Source organism: Mustela putorius, unplaced genomic scaffold (assembly GCF_011764305.1).
Source record: "Mustela putorius furo isolate JIRA1106 unplaced genomic scaffold, ASM1176430v1.1 tig00000095_pilon_pilon_pilon, whole genome shotgun sequence".
Taxonomy (NCBI): domain Eukaryota; kingdom Metazoa; phylum Chordata; class Mammalia; order Carnivora; family Mustelidae; genus Mustela; species Mustela putorius.
Window position 1 is genome coordinate 30,686,052 of NW_025421280.1, and position 7,477 is coordinate 30,693,528.

Consider the following 7,477-nt stretch of genomic DNA (forward strand, 5'->3'; position numbering starts at 1 on the left):
AGTCAAGAAGAGAGAGTCAATTATCATATGGTTTCACTTATTTGTGGAGCATAACACATATCATGGAGGACTAGGGGTGTTAGAGAGGAGAAAGGAGTTGGGGTAAATTGGAAGGGGATGTGAATCATAAAAGACTATGGACTCTGAAAAACAATCTAGAGGTTTGAAGTGGTGGGGGTGTGGGAGGTTGGGGTACCAGGTGGTGGATATTATAGATGGCATGGATTGCATGGAGCACTGGGTGTGGTGAAAAAATAATGAATACTGTTTTTCTGAAAATAAATAAATTGAAAAATTTTTTTAAAAAAAGAAAAAAAAGAATGAATGTGAAAAAAAAGAAAGTGTAGATTAGTAATACAAGAAAGAAAATCAATGAAACGAAAATCCAGTTTTTTGAGAACATTAACAATGTTGACTGACAAAAGTTAACCTAAACTGAAATGATGTAAGAGAGTAGACTCAAGTTACTGATATAAGAGGTAAAAAGAAAATAAGGCAAAATCAGAGAAGGAAACAAACCATAAGAGTTTCTTAAGTATAGGAACAAATTGACGGTTCTTGGAGTAGAGGTGAGTGGGGGGTTTGTGTAACTGGTTGATGGGCATTAAGGAGGAAACTCGATGAAATGAGCACAAGGTATTATATGCAAATGATGAATCACAAACTTTACCTCTGAAACTAAAATATGCTATATGTTAATTGATTGCACTATTTTTTTAAAGTGTGAACATTAGTATGGACCATATAAAAACAAACATAAGAGAATATTATGAAACATTTTACACCAGACAGGTGAATTCATAGAAATACACTAAAAAACTGGCTCAAGTAGAAACGGAAAATCTCAATATATCTACAAGAAACAAAGAGATTAGAGCAATAAAAGAAAAATTCCCATCAAAGGGAAGCCCATGATTTGATGGCTTCACTGGTTAATTCTATCAAATGCTACTTTACACCAAATTGTCTCCAACTCTTCCAAAGCACATTTGATGATACCATTATCACCCTGATACCAAACCAAAGACAACAAGAAATGTAAATTACAAACCACTCTTATTATGAGTACGGATGTAAAAATCCTCAACAAATTACTAGAGATCAGAATCCAGTAACATGTTAGAAGGATTCTATACCCTGATCAAGAGGAACTTTGAATTAACAAGACAGGAAACAACATGTGTTGGAGGGGATGCTGAGAAAGGGGAACCCTCTTACACTGTTGGTGGGAATGCAGGTTGGTGCAGCCTCTTTAGAGAACAGTGTGGAGATTCCTCCAGAAATTAAAAATAGAACTTCCCTATAACCCTGCAATTGCACTCCTGGGTATTTACCCCAAAGATACAGATGTCATGAAAAGAAGAGCCATCTCTACCCCAATGTTTATAGCAGCAATGGCCACGGTCGCCAAACTGTGGAAAGAACCAAGATGCTCTTCAACGGACGAATGTATAAGGAAGATGTGGTCCATATACACTATGGAGTATTATGCCTCCATCAGAAAGGATGAATACCCAACTTTTGGAGCATCATGGACGGGACTGGAGATCATGCTCAGTGAAATCAGTCAAGCAGAGAGAGTCAATTATCATATGGTTTTACTTATTTGTGGAGCATAACAAATAGCATGGAGGACTTGAGGAGTTAGAGAAGAGAAGGGAGTTGGGGGAAATTGGAAGGGCAACTTGAGAGACTATGGATTCTGAAAAACAATCTGAGGGGTTTGAAGTTGCCGGGGGGTGGAAGGTTGGGGTACCAGGTGGTGGGTATTATAGAGGGCACAAATTGCATGGAGCACTGGGTATGGTGAAAAAATAATGAATACTGCTATGCTGAAAATAAATAAATTTAATTTAAAAAAATTTAAAAAAAGAGGGACTTTGGCAATGACTTCTTAAATATGACACCCAAAGTACATAAAACAACAACAAAAAAAAATAATGTTATTTTTTAACCATGTTAAAAACTTTCGTGTGCCAACAGACACTAGTTTTTTTTTAAATTTATTTTTTATTTTCAACATAACAGTATTCATTATTTTTCACCACACCCAGTGATCCATGCAATCCGTGCCCTCTCTAATACCCACCACCTGGTACCCCAACCTCCCACCCCCCGCCCCTTCAAACCCCTCAGATTGTTTTTCAGAGTCCATAGTCTCTCATGGTTCACCTCTCCTTCCAATTTCCCCCAACTCCCTTCTCCTCTCTAACTCCCCATGTCCTCCATGCTATCAAAATTTAGTGAGTGTGCATTAGAATGAATTCTACTTGTCACACTTGATTGAATATGGAAAGAAATTTTTGAGCAAACCAAATATATTGATGGAGTGCTCTATCAGAAACCCAGGTCTCTATGGGAACTTAGCAAATGAACATATTTAAATACTTTTCATCACTTAGTTGACTGATGTTTGGATTCAAAGTGGCCTGTTCGAAAATAAGTTCAGTGTCCAAGTATATTACTATAGAATATAGCAAGAAAACCAAGGTACAAGTCAAAAGGAATGTGGCAGTTGATTTCTCTTATGTGAAGTCACTCACTCCCCATATACCCTCCCAGAAGGATTTCAGAGGTCATTATATTCACCAAGATATTGAGAAAGTAATTTGTATGGTGTGCAACAGCTTCCTTGAAGAGCTCCTTGAAGAGCTCTGTAGTGGTTTTCCATGTATGATAGAGCTCAGATGGGGGCTGCTGAAGTTGAAATGAGTTCCTCCTGACTCCAGGAGAGAGAATGTCATCTGTGGGATACTATGTGGGAATCATTTGACCATCAAAAGGATGGCATTCACAGTTAATGTGATGGGCAGCAGGGCTAGCTTATTTTTCCCAATACATTAAACCACTGCGATCATTGGAAAAGACAATTGATCATAGTATTTCGGTGAACAAAGTAGATAAGAAGTTTTCAAGGACATAACCACCTATGTAAATATAAAAACTACTTCTAAGTTGAGGAAGTTTGGCTGAGATACCAAAGTGAGTAACAATGTCTCGCTTGATTCTCAGACCTGAGACTTTTCAGTGACCCGGATCCTCACTGCTATTGAGGATGTACTATAAAACTGCCATAGATTTGTGTTCTCCATTGCCCCCTTAATCATACCCAATGTTTAAAACCACTTTAGCTGAGAAACATTCTCTACACATTTCTTGTTTTCAGGATAAGAGAGATGATCACTAGATCACTAGGACTTAAAAAGTTTTGAAGAACTAAATTAAAATAGTTTTAGCAGTTTGTAGAACGATATCTGCATTTATCTTACTAATGTTTTTAAAGGAAATAGTTTATGTCCTTTTTTTTTTTTTTAGATTGTAGATAAAAGGGTTCAGCATGAGCATAACCATCCTGTACTTCACTAAGACTATGGCACATGCCCTGGAGTTTTGAGTGACAGCAGAACTAACATACATTCCAAGGCTTGTACCGTAAAACAAGGTGACAACTGAGAGATGAGACCCACATGTGGAAAATGCTCTATGATTCCCTCTAGATGAGGAAATTCTGAAAATGTAGGTTACAATTCCAGAGTAAGAAAAAAGGATACCAGTGAGAGAAATAAAATCTAGTTTTATTTCTGAAGACCAGTTGCACAATTGATCACAATTCATCATTTTGGAAGGTGCCAGGACAGGCAAGGGGGGCCACTTGATTAAGTGCAAGGAAAAATTGTGAAATGCCTCTGTGTAAAAAGACAGTTGTAAAATCATTAGGCCCTTTAACAAAGACTCCAGAATGCTCAGTAACAAGCATGCAAGAGTCAGGATATGAAGTATAACTTGGGATTCATGATAACCATGCAGTGCAGTGGGTGACAAATGACCACAAACCAGTCATAGGTCATCGCTGTCAAGAGAAAGTTGTCTAATATTCCAAAAATGATGAAAAAAAAAACTATATCTGACTGAGCAAGCCTGTGCAGGTAATCACTTCGCTCTGTGTCTGGATATTCTTCAACGTCTTAGGGATAGTGATGTCTACAAAAGACAGATTGGAGAGGAAGAAGTACATGGGTGTGTGGAGGCAGGAGTCCACAGCAATGGTCAGGACGATGAGCAGGTTCCCACTGAAGGTGACCAGGTACATGGACAGAAACAGCCAAAAGACCAATAAATGCAGCTTCCTTTCTTCCTAGAGTCCAAGGAGGAAAAATTCTGAAACAAGGGTTTGCTTTCTTTATTCCATGCAACTGCTGAAACCATTAGAATAGAGATGAGAACGTTGCAAATTTGGCCCCAAGCAGCAATTGATACATTAAGAGAAATTATATTGTTTGTGTTTTAAAAACTCAACATGAGTGGGACTGGAGGAGATTATGCTGAGTGAAATAAGTCAAGCAAAGAAAGTCAAGTATCATAGGGTTTCACTCATTTGTGGAGCATTACAAATAACATGGAGGACATGGGGAGATAGAGAGGAGACGGGAGTTGAGGAAAATTGGAAGGGAAGATGAACCAAGAGATACTATGGACTCTGAAAAATAATCTGAGGGTTTTGAGGGGGAGGGGGTGGGATGTTGGGGGAGTCAGGTGGTGGGTTTTATGGAGGACATATATTGCAAGGAGCACTGGGTGTGGTGCATAAACAATGAATTCTGTTACACTGAAAATTAATAAGTAAAAAAGAAATCAGGCAAGATAAAAGTTATTAAACTATGGAAACTGGCAAATGCTAGAAGTGCTCTGCTTTATACAATGTATCTTATTTTCTGCCTATCTTCTTTCCATTATTTCTTTGTGTTTTCTTTTGAGAGAGATACCCTTAAACATTTTTCTGAGTACTAGTGTTCAAATTGATCTGTAGACTTTTATCCAAAAACAAACAAACAAACAAACAAAAACCTATGAACCAGATAATAGGAAGTTACCTTTATGGCCGACAAATCCACATGGAGGCTTTGGCATCAAGTGATGAGAAGACATTCGTCTTACTCTGTCTCACAAAGCACAGGTGAGGTCCATGAATATATCCTGCTATTACTCTCTACATTCTGTGATGCATCATTATGAAGACTTAGCTGTAAATAGGTAGAATGTTCATACTGCTTTCGTGATCTATGAAAGGACTCTTATGGCAGGAGGTGCTGAAGGAAACCTCAGGCAGTGTTGCTGCCTCCCTAAATACTTAAAGAAAAGTAATGATGCATCTCTGGAGTAAGTATTGAGAAGGACATCATCAGTGCCTGGAAAATCAGGTGTTGTAATTTCTAAAACCTACACTTAATTTATGTTTTGGGCTGAGCAATTGAAAACTGGATGTTTCATATTGAATGTGGGTTATTGTAATTTTCATCACACAGTTTTCCAGGTGCCTCTGCTATTGCACATGTGATCTCTTTCTGAGATGGATTGAAAGAAACCCCTGGAAACTGCTATATAACCTCTGATGTGATAAATGGATTTTCTCCCAAAGCAGATGCTCTAAGGGATAGCTACTTTTACCTGAGGGAGGAAGCATCCCATATATTCCTCTGGCTCTTCTGAACATTGTAAGTATCCAATTTCCTATATTACTGATCTACTGCTAGAAATACATCCAATATCAAAAATCTTTTAAAGAAATACGTACACCTGGGGGGGACAAGATGGCGGGGGAGTAGGAGGAGGCGCCTTTTCAGCTGGTACCCCAAAGTGAGCTGATTACTTACCAAAGAACTCCGATCACCCATGAAATCAGCCTGAGATCAGAATTATACACGTCTGGAACTCTACAGGGACAGAAGATGCCAGTGGGCAGGTAAAGCAGAGTGGGAAGGCGGACTGATATCAGAAGACAAACAAAAGGGGGAGGGAGCCACCAGAGGCGACCAGTTGGAAAGTAATACCCCAATACAAGCGAGAGTGCCCTGCGTTGGGACCAGCATTAACTTGGAGACTTGAGGAAAAGGATCGCGGGGGAAATTGTGGGAATTGGGGCGGCTAGGGACAGGGGCTTAAGTCGGCGGCCCCAGGACAGCCTCCCCTGGTGCTGAGGCAGAGAGAGTGCAGTGGAGAAACCAGGTCTTGGTCCTTAGGGCACCAGCACGCCCAAGAATGCGTGGGTTCTAGCTCCTGTGAGGGGATGGGAGCCACGCCAGTCCGCAGAACGCAGGAGCCCTACCACAAAGCTTGACATATTTGCGCATGTCTCTCATGCTCCTCTGAGTTACAAAGGCCCGCCCGATGCTCTTTGACCCGCGCCATTGTTTCAAAGCCTAAGCCCCGCGCCCCAAACTCTCCCTGACAGAGGTGCCCAAAAGCCCAGCCTGGTGCTTATGGACCAGCACCCCATTCTCAGTGCCCGAGTCATGCTCCTGACCCATAGCCGCCTGTGAAAGAGGTGCACTCAAGCCAAGCACTCCCAGCCCGGGCCAGCGGCAAAATCTCAGTGTGTGATGGTTGCTTGGAACCTCTCTGGCGGTCGGGAGCTCCCAGACAGCTGCCCCTGCCTTGACTTTGGGTACAAGCAAAAGATCCTGTGCCCCCAGGGTCTGCAACTTGGAACCTGCTCTGCCAGCAGCCAAGGGGGAACTTATTTAGGCTCAGCACCCAGACTGAGGCATCTCTCTGAGAGGGAGATCAGGGTGCGGTTTGTTTTCCTCTAAAACTACAAAAACCATCCAAGGCGATCAAGGTGAGAGAAAAAAAAAAATGAACAAGCATAAAAACCGCCAGAGAACAAAAGCCTGAAAAAGAAAACCAGTTTCCTCAGAGCCCACCCCCTTGAGGGGAGCAGAAGGACTTAACTCAGGAAACATCATTGACTGACAACCCACGTGGCAGGCCTCTCCCCCAGAAAACAAACCAAGAAAGAAAAAAAAAAAAAAAGAGAGAGAGAGAAAGGACTTAAAGAGAGCAACCACTAATTAATAGGAAAACTTATATTGTTCCCTCATTCCCACTATTCCTGTTCTTTTTTTTTTTTCACATAGGTAATTTTTTTAACCTAATTACCATCAAAGCGAGCTGTACAGTACATCACATTCCATAATACCTTCCTAACCTGAACTTTTTGATACATACACCTATGTCTTTCTTTTACATTTTTATCTTTTGAATTTCTTTTTTTTAATTTTAGTTTAGTTTAGTCTAGTTTATTCCTTTTTATTTTTATCCTCTAATATTAATATAGAATTAAACTTCAAAGTAATCCCCTTTTCCCAATCAATACTACCACTATAGGTAAACCAATTTTTAATCCCCTTTCTCTTAGGAAAGTTGAGTCCTTTAACAAAGATATCAAGATACATCCAAGAAGAATCAAAACAAACTTCCTCACACACGTTGAGAATTTATAAGAACTCTACCATCTTCTTCTTCAACCAGTGTTTGTTTTTGTCCTGATAGCATATAAATCTTACACTTGGGGTTCTTTTTGACAAGGTTCTTCCTTTATTTGCATATATATATTTTTTCTCTTGTCATATACTTGTATCAGTCTTTTTGTATCTTTTAGTTCATCTACTTCATAAATCTAACCTTGGGGCTCATCTGG

The 7,477-nt window shown here is 40.0% G+C and overlaps 1 pseudogene; it reads right to left on the reverse strand.

Moving 5' to 3' along the window:
• Positions 1 to 798: 798 nt before the first annotated feature.
• On the reverse strand, positions 799 to 4,090 carry LOC101672347 (annotated as a pseudogene).
• Between the last annotated feature and the right edge of the window lie 3,387 nt (positions 4,091 to 7,477).